Source organism: Octopus bimaculoides, chromosome 17 (assembly GCF_001194135.2).
Source record: "Octopus bimaculoides isolate UCB-OBI-ISO-001 chromosome 17, ASM119413v2, whole genome shotgun sequence".
Classification (NCBI taxonomy): Eukaryota; Metazoa; Mollusca; class Cephalopoda; order Octopoda; family Octopodidae; genus Octopus; species Octopus bimaculoides.
The window spans coordinates 43631631-43644251 of record NC_068997.1 but is presented as its reverse complement, the minus strand read 5'-3'; the positions used below and the strand labels follow the sequence as shown (position 1 = coordinate 43644251).

The 12621-nt window shown below is 38.3% G+C and overlaps 1 protein-coding gene across 2 annotated transcripts in view; it reads right to left on the bottom strand.

The window, feature by feature from the left end:
- The window catches only part of LOC106867430 (zinc finger protein GLI1), a 420253-nt gene that overhangs the window by 320490 nt on the left and 87142 nt on the right, over positions 1 to 12621 (bottom strand). Inside the window, exon 1 of one of the 2 annotated variants that reach the window (XM_052973915.1) lies at positions 5702 to 6003. The exons of the other annotated variant lie outside the window; for it this stretch is intronic. The gene's annotated coding sequence lies outside the window, so the exon portion shown is untranslated. Of the gene's footprint in view, positions 1 to 5701; positions 6004 to 12621 lie in introns of those variants that run through there. 2 annotated transcript variants of the gene reach the window in all.

The following is a 12621-nucleotide window of genomic DNA, read 5'->3' as shown; positions in this document are numbered from 1 at the left end:
TGTTTCAACCAAAGATTGGCCCAGGCCATGTCTAACTTAATAGCACCACCTGATAGAATTTGCTAAATCCTTTTTAAGTCAAGTTTTATGGTATCATGGCTCATTCAAGTAGGGAGTTCTTGTTGAGTGAGTTGTATCTTGTTATGGGTGGTTTATCTGGTATCCTTTGAAGAAATTTGTCCAGATTCTGCTTAAAGGTGTTGGGATCTTTTTCCTCTTTGATTTGTTTTGGGACAATGTTAACTAGGGCAGGGCCTGTTGAGGGAAAGAGATTGTGTTGCAGTTGTATTTATGTCTTGTGATCCTGAATTGTGTAGGGAACATGGCATGTGGTCCTGGCCTTGGATGAATTCTGAAACTAATGTTCAAGTCGTTTGGGCAATGCTGGTGGTACATTCTCCATATTGTACAAATGATGTATTATATACAAGACGCATAAGATATTTGAGGGACAGATTTATGTTTATAAAAAAACAGATATATAATAACAGATAACTTTAGTGCAAAGTCTTACTGAAACACATATGGCCTTCCATTGCATACACTGTCTATCCATGGTTTAATAATTATTTCCAGGACCTCAATGTAGGTGGCAGAGTTAACTCTAAGGCCTTGCAGAAAGAAGTAAGGAGGTGTCACATGTCCTTCATTGCTGACAAGCCCTAAAACCATGACAGTTGCAGGAAATTTTGTATGCATAACACTCGGAACTTCAGAAGGGTCTGCACATAACCATCTGTCATTTCTTCTGTTAACTTTTTGATCTAGGTTGAAGTTTTTACAGTGACCGCAAAAAGCTTGCCGTATGTGCACATGTGCATTTTTGTCCTGACATTGCATGATTCTTTTATTCTTTTACTTTACTTGTTTCTGTCATTTGACTGCTGCCATGCTGGAACACTGCCTTGAAGGGGTTTTAGTCAAACAAATTGACTCCAGGACTTATTTCTTAAGCCTAGTACTTATTCTATTGGTCCCTTTTGCCAAACTGCTAAGTTACAGGTACATAAACACACCAACACCAGTTGTCAAGCGGTGATGGGGGGGAGACAAAGACACACACACACACACAGACATATATATATATATATACAACGGGCTTCTTTCAGTTTCTGTCTACCAAATCCACTCAAGACTGACTGGCCTCAGACTATAATAGAATATACTTGCCCAAGGTGCTATGCAGTGAGACTAAACTCGGAACCATGTGGTTGAGAAGCAAACTTTTTACCACACAGCCATGCCTGTGCCTGTAAGAGCTACACCTGCACCTATATTGTTGTAAATAAATGCATTCATTTCCAATATTCTGCAAAAACATGTCTGGTCAAGGGAAAATATTATCTTGCTCAGCAACAGAAAGGGCATCTGACCATAGAAAATCTGCCACAATAAATGCTGTCCAACCCATGCAAGCATAGAAAAGTGGATGTTAAAATGATGATGACGATGATGATGAAATATATCATATTTACTTAAAGGTGAAGGATTTACTCATCAGCTGATTTGACACAAGGCTTAGTCTCGGAGCCACCAGTTCTGGAAAATGTTCATATATATCAGATTCATCTCATTGTAGTATATATCTTTACTGCTCAGCATTCAGGGCACACATGTAACTATAGGAGCAAGCATGGCTATGTAGTCAAAAAGCCTGCTTTGCAACTACATAATTTGGGATTTTTAGTCTTACTGCATAACAAATTAGCTAAGTGTCTTCTGCAATATCCCTGAGCTGACCAATGTCTTTTGAGTAAATTTGGTAGACGGAAACTGTGTGGAAGCCTGTTGTGTTTAAGAGGAGGTGCTGAAAAGTTCCTGGCTTTGGGTAAAAGAAAATACCGGAGGATCAGTTAATTATGATTTTAATCAGCATATTCTTCTCAGATTCACGCACTTATTGCAGTGGTCCTTCAGTTTTTCTAAGCCTTGTAAAAGAACTCAGAACTTTGGGCCTCCAACCAGGCCTTTCGTGAGGCCCTCAAAGCCAGCAATTTTTCCGCACTCCCTCATATATATGTGTCTATCTTTGTGTTTGCCTCACCCACCACTTGACAGCTGGTATTGGTTTGCTTATGTTCTCATGACTTAAAGATTTGGCAAAAGAGACCATTAGAATATGTACCGGACTTAGAAAAAAAATGAAGTTCTGGGGTCGATTTGTTTGACTAAATCTTACAAGATGGTGTCCCAGCATGGCCACAGTCCAGTGACTGAAACTAATAAAAGATTAAAAAAATATATATTTGTTCCAGTTGCTTTTGTTGTTGTTATTGTTGCTCAAGTCAACCCTGATCAAATAAATTCTAGAGGAAAGTTATTCTAGTTCTGACCATCCTATATTTTATTCAAACATAATGTTTGTATGTCAGACTGCATCATCAAATGTTCCTTTTGCCTTTTCCCTTTTTAAGATGCTAGAGTGTGATTTGAGGATTGGTTGCTGTTTCTAGCAGACCAAACAACCACATAGAGACTCCCTTGTTGATGGCTGTGGTTCAGTGATTAGTGGGATGGTCTCCTACACAGGACGATATTTTTCCGAAGTCTAATTGAAAATTGTTGAATTCTTATCCCTATTCTTATCTCTTATCTGTCTTGCCTTTAACATACTTTGTCTATTTTTTGGGGCCATTTAAATTCCAAGTTCAAATCTCACTGAGCTCAACTTTGCCTTTTATCCTTTCAGGGTTGATAAAATTAGTTATCAATTGAAAAACTGTGGTTGATATGTAATTAACCCCCACCCCACTAAAGTTGCTAGCCTTGTGCCAAAATCAGAAAGTAATTTTGTTAATTTTCAATTTTATATTTACTCAAACATATGGGTTTGTATTACCCCTTTGGATTTTGCTAAACCCCCGGTTGCTTCTGATTGAGCAGGCCCACAGTCCATTCGGGATCATCACAAAGCCTGTGTCTCAGCCATAACCATTTCATCTCAATCCCAGGGATAATGCATCTAAAACTACATTATTCAGGGTACCTCTCCTTTCTTTAAAATGGTAGGGTGTAATTTGAGGTAAATTTGTTTGCTATTTCTAGCTGGTTACACAATATCAGAGGTGCCCTTGAGATGTTTAATCCCCCTCACTCATTTGAAGATAGCTTTTTTTTTTCCTCGTCTTATCATGATAGAATCCAACACAAACTATGTTAACTCTATATGGCTCTAACTCTTGAAATAAGAAAGAGAAGAAACAATTGTTTAGTCTGTAGGTTATGTAAATTTTAAGACCTAGTCTTTGGTAATACAGCAATATTAATAATGCTTTCAAATTTTGGCACAAGGCCAGCAATTTCAAGGGAGAAATACTAGTTAGATCAACCCCAGGGTTCAACTGGTAATTATTTTATTGACCCCCTGCCCAAAAAGATGAGAGGCAAAGTCAACCTTGGTAGAATTTGAACTCAGAACATAAAGGCAAATGAAATGCTGCTAAGCACTTTGCCTGATGTGCTAATGATTCTGCCAGCGTGTCACCTTACACAGTGGTACTAATAATGATAACAAAGGTTGGAATTGTTTAGTCTGAGGTCAGAGACATTCCAGAAGTGGCCATCCTATATGTACTGGAATGTATTTATCGGCTATCCTTTACTTGTTTCAGTCATTGGACTACGACCACACTGGAGCACTGCCTTGAAGAGTTTTAGTTGAGCAAATCAACTCTAATACTCTTGTACTTAATTTTAAATCTGCTACTTTTTCCACTGGGCCCTTTTGCCAAACTGCTAAGTTACAGGTATGTAAACAAACCAACAACAGTTGTCAAGCAGTGGTGGAGGGAAAATAAACAAAGATTCACATACACACACACATATATATATATATATATGATGGGCTTTCACACAGTTTCCACCTACCAAATTCACTTAAAAAGCATTGGTTGTCCCAGGGCTATAGCAGAAGACATTTGCTCAAAGTACTGCGCAATGGGACCGAACCTGAAACCGAATGACTGCAAAACAAGCTTAACCACACAGCCATGTCTGTGCCTAGAATTACATTATCCAATTTTTCTCCCTCTCTTTATTTTTATTTTTAAGATAGTAAAGCATAATAATGAAGATTTGGCTGCTACTTCTAGCACAATGAGACTATGTAGAGAGACTCTGATTGACAAGTAGTAGTAGCAGCAATAGTTTCCAGTAAACATTACTGCCTGCCATCAGCTGTAGAGTGTAAAAGAGTTAAATCACTGCCAAAAGAAGTTGAAGTTAGAGTGAGTTATAATAAAATAGAAAGAAATAGATGTTTTCATTCATAATAAGTAGATACAACCTCTCTTATACTCCAGGCTGTTTGAAAGGGAAATTTTCTTGCTCAAATCATCTACAGTTATGGTATAAATAATACAGTAAGAAATGGAATGTCTCTTCATCCTAGTATTGTAAACTTGAAGGTGTTGCAAAAAAACACAAAACACTTGTTTACGATAAGAGAGAGACATACAGACAGGAAGAAAAATAACAAATTGTTGTCGGGGAACAGAAGTGATTGGATGCTATTCGATGATGATTTTATACATTGGTGTGAGGACAGAAATTTAGTGGATGGGGTGAGAAAAAAGGCAAATTGATTGTTGTTTAATTTATCAACTGTGATTTTGGTGTGATTTGAACTCAGAAAATAACAAAGCAGAACAATAATTCTGACAATGCATTATAATAATTATAGTAATGACTTCTAGCATAGCCAGCCACAAGGCCAAAAATTTAAGGAATAAGTTTAGTCAATTAAATCAATCCTGGTATTTGACGGGGAAGGGCAGGGTACATATTTTATCAATCCTGCAAGGATGGAAAGGAAAGTTGGCCTGCGTAGCATTTGAACTCAGAATATACAAAACAAATTCCACAAAGTATTTTGTCAAACACCCAAACAATAATGACAAAACATTATAATGATGATGATGATGATGATGATGGTGGTGGTTTTAAATTTTGGCACAAGGCCAGCAATTTTAGGGGCGGGTAAATTAACTACAGCAACCCCAGTGCTCAACTTGTACATATTTTATCAACCCTGAAAGGATGAAGGGCAAAGTCAACCCGAGTGGAACACAATGATAATAATCCTTTCTACTATAGGCACAAAGCCTGATATTTTGGGGGAGGGAACCAGTCAATTACATTGACCCCTGTGTTTCACTGGTACTTATATTATCGACCCCAAAAGGATGAAAGGCAAAATCAACCGCTGCGGAATTTGAAGTAAAGACAGCTTCAATGCTACTAAGCCTTTCACCTGCCATGCTAATGATTCTGCCAGCTCCTCACCTTAATAATAATAACAACAACAACAACAATAATAATGATAATAATAATAATAATAATAATAATAATAATGGGTTTTGATTTAGGCAGAAGGCCAGTACTTTTAAGGGAAGAGTTAGGAGATGCCAACAATGTTAGTATTTGACCAGTAATTTGTTTTATTGACAGCGAAAGGATAAAGGCAAAGTTGTCCTCAGTGAGATTTGAACTCTGTGAAGAGTGACAACAAATTCCAGCAGAAATTTTTTTTTTTTTTTTTTTAATGATGTTCTGAAAAAATCAAATATCAGGCGGAATACGGAAAGTAACTTCCCAGTGTAATTAGTTGAGAAAAAAAAAGAAATAGTGAAAAAGAGAGAGGGGGAGAGTGAGTGAAAAAATTGTGGGACAGGATTATAATCATTAAATATGAATTACTTACTTAAAATCCATTCCAAATTATTAATTAAGGGGGTAAAACAGTTCCCGTTGGTAATATTTCACAGGACACTCATAGTGTTCATGTTGTTGTTGTTGTGTCATATGAAAATCCCTACACTTAAACAGACCTAGGCTCTCTGCCTCTGCATGGATGGCTTCGCCCACACTACTACAGAGCAACACATGCTTTTTTTTGCTTTTTTTTCTTTTTCCTTGCTCGCTTCTTTTTTTTTCTTTCCTTACCTGCTAAGAAACTCCCTCCTGTATACTTCCCCCTCTTTGTCTGTCTACCTGTCTGTCTATCCACTTCACTCCCATTCCCACACTATCCAGGTCTTCTCCTCTCCCATCCCCACTATCTTTCTCTTTGTATATGTGTGTGTGTGTGTGTTTGTGTGTATATACACACACATATATATATATATATATATATATATATATACTCACGCACGCGCACACATTTATATATAATGGTCCTTTTCCATTCCCTTGTCCTCCATCTATCTCTAAACTTACTCCCCTCCTCTTATTCTATTCCTCTCTCTCTCTCTCTCTCTCTCCAAACACACTCACACACACATACATGCACCTACTTTGCAGTTATCCTTTTCTAAATCTCAGTCTTCCTCATTCTATCTTTCTCTGGCTCCCCTCTCAATCACTCATACCAGCTTTCTCACTATTTCTTTCCTTCTTTCTGTCTTTCTCCCTCCATCTCTTTCTTTCTCTTTTTTTGCAGCTACTATACATTCTCATTGTTCTTCTCTGTCTTCTTTATAACCACTTCTCTCTTTGCTTTGTCTCTATCAATCTCTGTGTCCTGTCTCTTTCTCTATCCACCTCTCTCTCTTCCTACTTGTCACTCCGTCTCTCTCTGCCCATCTCGCTTTCTCTATTTTAACACCTCTTTATAATACATCGGCTTCTATCCCTCACCCAACATCCAACATCCACAATCCTTTTAGCACTTCTCATGCCCTACACTCCCATCAAATCTCCCCCACCCCACCCTGCAGTCTTACTCCCATTCCTCCACTCTCACGGTCAGTGACACCTCCTATCCCCCTTCCACCACCCTCTCATTACAGTAACTACTACCACCACCTCATCGCCAACCAACTACAGAAGTCCTCCGATTTACCTGGCCCGGTTTAGACTTAGTAAACTACTTCATATTCTTCAGTTTAGTCTCATTGTGTCATTCCAAGTGTCTTGATCTGCTTCTCTGGAATGAGGACCTGTATATATATACACACACACACACACACACATAATAAACTATCATTTATCATCATACACATAGATATCAGCATGTGAATACCCACATACATACACATGCTCCCTCTCACATACACATGCACTCAGTCATATCAAGTGCACAAACAAATATCAACACACTCATTTTATCAGCTGAATAAATATAATTATATTCTATACCATGTACAATACATATGTATTGAGTACTTTTTCTCTTGCTCGAGATAAACTCATGTGTGTACGTATGTGTCTGCATGTATTTGCGTTTGTCTCTCAACCATTTGCCAACTGGTATTGATTTGTTTTTGACCCTGTAACTTAGCAGTTCAGCAAAAGGAGAGTGATGGAAGAAGGGTAGCAGATTTAAAATTAGTGCTAGGATCAGATTGATTGATTTAATCCTTCGTGAGTGTCTTTCTATAGCCACGATTCAATTACCAAAGCAAGTAAAAGAATATACACACAGGCGCAGTAGTGGATGTGAGGTAAGTAGCTTGCTTCCCACCCACATGGTTCTGGGTTCAGTCCCTCTGCGTGACACCTTGGGTGAGTGTCTTCTACTATAGCATTGGGCCGATCAAAGCCTTGTGAGTAGATTTGGTAGACAGAAACTGAAAGAAGCCTGTCGTATATATGTGTGTGTTTGTGCCCCCCACCATCACTTGACAACCGATGCCGGTTTGTTTGTGTCCCCCGTAACTTAGCAGTTCGGTAAAAGATACTGATAGAATAAGTACTAGGCTTACAAAGAATAAGTCCTGGGGTTGATTTGTTCGACTAAAGGTGGTACTCCAGCATGGCGGTAGTCAAATGACTGAAACTAATAAAAAAAAAAATAACACACACATCATAAATAAATGTGTGCATGCTATTTAAGTGGTTGATTTATTTTCTATAACAGTTTGTTAAGCATTATTGGATACATGTTTCTTTGTGACCCAGTCACCGGTTCACTGCATCTTTGACAAGGAGGGTGATAAGGGATGCCTGTAACTCAGTGTAAAACAAACACCACAAAGGACTTTATTCATTGTGCACCACTTTTCATAGTTTTCTTACCATTCTTTACATTCTTCACCAATATATATTGAAGTGTGTGTGTGTGTGTGTGTGTAATATTTGCATATATAAGTGGGAAATGTAAGTGTCTGTATGGATTTGCTTGTCATTGTTTGAGCAAAATGCTACAGATGTTTGGATTCCTTGCTGACATTTTTAACTGGTCACTCTGTGCTTTCAAAGGCCAGTAAAAAATAAAATCCCTTACTTGAAAAACAGGTAAGGGTTGGTGGCAGGGAAACTAGTCAGCCATAAAATTCTGCCTCAAACAAGTTCCCATCCAAGCTATGCTCTCATGAAAATATGGAATTATATGAACAAACAATGCAAGTGTGTGTATATGTATGTGTGTGTGTGTGTGTGTGTGTATATAGAGAGGGTGGGTGACCCCCCTTTGGTCATGAATGACCATGGGATTGCACCTAGAAAGTTACCCTCCCAGGAACAAGTCTGAGCAAGGTTTATGGAAGGCCAGCAATCGCCCATGCATACCAGCCTCCCCTTTCCACGCCACCAGTGTTATCCAAGGGAAAGGTAAAGGTTGATACAGCTTGGCACCAATGATATCACAATTCATTTCTACAGCTGAGTGAACTGGAGCAGCGTGAAATAAAGTGTCTTGCTCAAGAACACAACATGCAGCCCAGCCTGGGAATCGAACTCACAACCTCACGATCATAAGCTCGACTCTTAATGTAAACAGCACAGGTTGCAATGTTTCACCAAAAAGGAGAACTATAATTGTCACTAGGGTGTTAAAAAACACCTACATTGCTAGAAATAAGAGCTAAAATGCTCTAGTGTTGTAGTTAATGCACATGAATGAAAACATATACACTAACAGGGACCATAATTATCCGAAAAATGCCATATATATATATACATATATATACATATACATACACACACACACTCAGTGATGAGAGTAAGGTATATGTATACAAACACTGACAAGACATTCTGCATGTGTATATGATTACATATATTTATCTATGCCTGTATCTCTCTCTGTTACACTTACCTTTCTACAGGCACTAATACAGATATACTATTTCACATGAGTGAGCATAAAATGCATTACACACATGAACCAAGGCTGCTTCTAATGTAGTGACCAGTCTACTGAAATAGCAGCTAACTCACACAAATCATGCCCTTGTATCTTACTGGATAATGTAATCCAACATACTCACAAAAGGATGGGATGGTCTCTGAGAGAATGCTTTTTATTACAGATTTGACTTAACATAGTTAAAAATAATATCGGTCTGTCCATCCATCCACTTATCGATCAGTTGATAGACATGGCAGGGAAGTTGCAAAAATTTCCCTTGAATCCTCTTTGTAACTTTCTTGCTAATTGACAAAATTATATTCATGTATTGTGTTGTATTTCTCCAGTTTATTCCACCAAATTCACACACACACATAATGAAAATATTGTTGCTTTCATTAAGTACATACAATAAGGGACAAACTAACAAAGGTTTCTCACAAGTTCTGTTACAGAGTTTGCCGAACAGTTATGTCTTTAAAAAATTCTAAATTGACAATTAAGGAAATGACAGTCAGGTTGGAGACAAGAGGACAGCTATGGGCATGTCTTTCTGCCTCAATTGGTGTCATCAGCAAAGCAGTTATTCTACCCATCTTCAGCAGAATGAGACACTTAGTCGTATCTTTTATGTTTTTTATCAGTTTCAGTCATTAGACTGAGGCCATGCTGGGGCACCACCTTGAAGAACTTTTAGTCAAATCAACTGACCCCTGTTTCTTTTTTTTTTTTTTATGGGACATACATAGACATATGCACACAAGCTTCTTTCAGTTTCCATCTACCAAATCTATTCACAAAGCTTTGTGCAGCCTGAGACTATAGTAGAAGACATTTGCCCAAGGTGCCACATAGTAAGAGTGAACCTGGAACCATGTGGCTGGGAAGGAAGTTTCTTACCACACAGCCAAGCCTGTGACTATACAAAAAAAAGCATATCATCATTGACTTTGTTCTAATATCCACTTTTCCATGGTTGCATATATGTGTCAGATGGAATTTAGTAAGAGAGATTTTTAATGACTGGATGCCTCTCCTGTTGCCAATCGTCAACTTGTTTCCAAGCAAATCCACTCACAAAGGTTTGGTCAACCTGGGGCTATAGTTGTAAACACTTCCCCATATACATACATATATGTACACAGACATGACAGAAGTAAATAGACACCTCACAAAACATCGTTTTATGTTTATTCTAATTTGTAAAGGTTTGTATTTTTTATTAATTGACATTTTTATGTTTCAGGTTCTACATGTGACTGTTTAATCATGCCATGTACAAAAGAAGCCTTGGAACTGTCTGAATTTCAAAGAGGCTGTGGGTCATTCTGAAGATGGACATTGCGTAAAATCGCAGAAAACCATGGGATCCTGCTTTCCACAGTTAATAGAGTGACTGTGCAATTCACCAGAGAGGGGAAGAAGTCAACAACACCTCACCCACATCAGCCAGAGTGACAGGACCCTTCTCTTTGCTAATAGAAGTGTAGAGGATAATCCTTGTTGCAAGGCCTCTGTTATAGCAGAACAAGTTGATGTCAGTGCTAGAACAGCTGTCAGGTATGTCTGCAAACTTGGATACTATGGCAGAGCGGCAAGAAGGAAGCCACTTCTTCAACCAGCCAACATCAAGCGGAGAAAAGATCAGGCCAGTGAGATGGTGGAGAGGCCACTAGTATTTTGGGATGCTGTCATATTCTCTGATGAGTCCAAATTTGCAATATTTCCTGACAGTAGTTGAGTGTGAGTTTGGAGACTCTGTGATCAAGAATTTGATGTGAAAAGATTGCAGCTAAAAATGAAACACGGCAGCCATTCTGTGATGGTTTGGGGAGCAACGGTTGATCAGAGCTGATGGAGTGTGACAGAAACAAACAGATAAATATGTGTTCATATTCCAGAAAGGACTCCTTCCAATCTTCTCCAGTGGTGAAATGATTAAAGAAGACTCTTTATTTATGGAAGATGGGGCTCCTTGTCACATGGTTAAAATGACCCAAGATTTGTTGGATGAGAACGGCATTAAAAAATTCCCATGGCCAAGCCAGTCACCAGATATGAACCCTATTGAACACCTCTGGGACATAATGGACAGGACACTTCATAAAAAGAACAAAAAAAGCATTTTCGAAGCCAGATCTTTTGAGATTACTGCATGAAACTTGGCAAGAAATTCTGGAAGAGAATATTCGTCATCTCATCAGTAACATGCCCAATAGAGTCTTTGCATTGAAAAATGCAAAGAGCATATCTACTAAATATTAAACGTTTACATTATAACAAATAATAGATAATTTGAATTTTAGATTTGAATAAATTTTAAGGAATATAAGAGGATCCATTTATTTTTGTCGTGTCTGTGTATGTGTATGCATGTGTGTGCATATGTATGTATATAATGATATGCAAACGGAGAAAAATGTCAATGTGGATGTCATGCACATCTTGAGAAACTCAATAGTAGTATCTGAATCATCAGTTTTTATGATGAACATTTAAGATCTCTATTGCACGCTGGCATGAGAACAGTTTGTCATGATCCGATGGGTTCAAGGACCATATTGTTCTCCAGTGCCTGCTTTGGCATGGTTTCTATGGCTGTACAAGCATCTAAATGCCACCCACTTTACAGCATTAGAGAGGCTGCTATGCAGCTTGCAAGACTACAAAACCTGGGAGGGAGGCTGCTTTATGTGAGATGTGGGGTTAATATATTAGAGAAAGGAGGGAGGGCTGAGTAGGTTTTTGTAGAAGAGCTACATATTCTATTTTCTATTTTCACTATCCATATTTCTTTCTATACACACACGCACATACACATATCCTTTATCTTTGTTTTTACTTGTTTCAGTCATTAGACTGTGGTCATGCTGGAGCACCTCCTTAAAGAATTTTAGTTGAACAAATTAATCCTGGTGTCTACTTTATTTTTTTTTAAAGCCTGGTCCTTATTCTATCAGTCTGTTCTTACCAACAGATCAAGACCAGTTGTCAAGCAGAGACAGGGGACAAATACACACACACACACACACACACACACAACAGACTTCTTTGAGTTTCCATCTACCAGATCCCACACATAAAGCTTTGGTCGTCCTGAGGCTGTAGTAGAATATACTTGCCCATGGAACCATGTGGCCAAGAAGCAAACTTCTTACGACACAGCCATGCGTCTGTGGTTAATAAAGTTCACTTAGCAATTGCTTGGTTTTAGGTTCATTCCCACTGCTTGGCATCTTGGAAAAGTTATCTTCTACACTCATCTGTTGTGTGTGGAGTTGGAAAAATGTGTTGGGGGAGAGAAACAGACATCAGAGTGAGAAATGGGGATGCGTATGTGTGCAGATAAGTAATGGTTTATGTAATTAACCTTCAAGATTATGCCCCAGCATGGCCACAACCTAATTACTGAAAGCAGTAAAAGAATAAAATTGTGTGTGTGCATGTTTATGTATGTATGTGTGTGTGTATATATATATATATATATATATACATATATGTGTGTGTGTGTGTGTGTGTGTGTGTGTATAGCGTTTGTGTATGTTTATGTA